Source organism: Meleagris gallopavo, chromosome 4 (genome assembly GCF_000146605.3).
Source record: "Meleagris gallopavo isolate NT-WF06-2002-E0010 breed Aviagen turkey brand Nicholas breeding stock chromosome 4, Turkey_5.1, whole genome shotgun sequence".
Classification (NCBI taxonomy): Eukaryota; Metazoa; Chordata; class Aves; order Galliformes; family Phasianidae; genus Meleagris; species Meleagris gallopavo.
This window is the reverse complement of record NC_015014.2, coordinates 52,889,064-52,889,535: the sequence shown is the minus strand read 5'-3', so window position 1 is coordinate 52,889,535 and position 472 is coordinate 52,889,064.

Sequence of the window (472 nt, the reverse complement as noted above, 5' to 3'; positions counted from 1 at the left end):
AAAAAAACACAAAAACATCCAAAACATAAGAACTTTATTGAAAATCTATTTTTCAGCTGTTTTTTTTTAAATGGGCAAGAAATAAAAATGTGGCTGGGATACATGTTGAGCAAACTAGAAAACATGAACACAACATAGTTTTTATGGACCAAGGAACTTGTATAAGCTTTAGTATAAAAGGTACATTTTCACCATACCTTTTTTGTATCACAACATATAGTACACTTTTGTTACCAAATAGTTTATATTTTTTGTTCTCTGAGCTTTTGCTCCGAAGTATATTCAGGTTCCAAGCCTGACCATGCTTGTATAATCTAATTACCATACTCTTCCAGTTTTAAAAAAAGTATATATATTTTTGGTCTGTGGCTGGAACTGTTCCTTTTTTTAAACTGAAGTCTTGTGACTTTTTATGAACTGAAATTGTTTTTATTTCAGCAAGTAGAACCTTGTAAAGGCCAGCATATTTTTT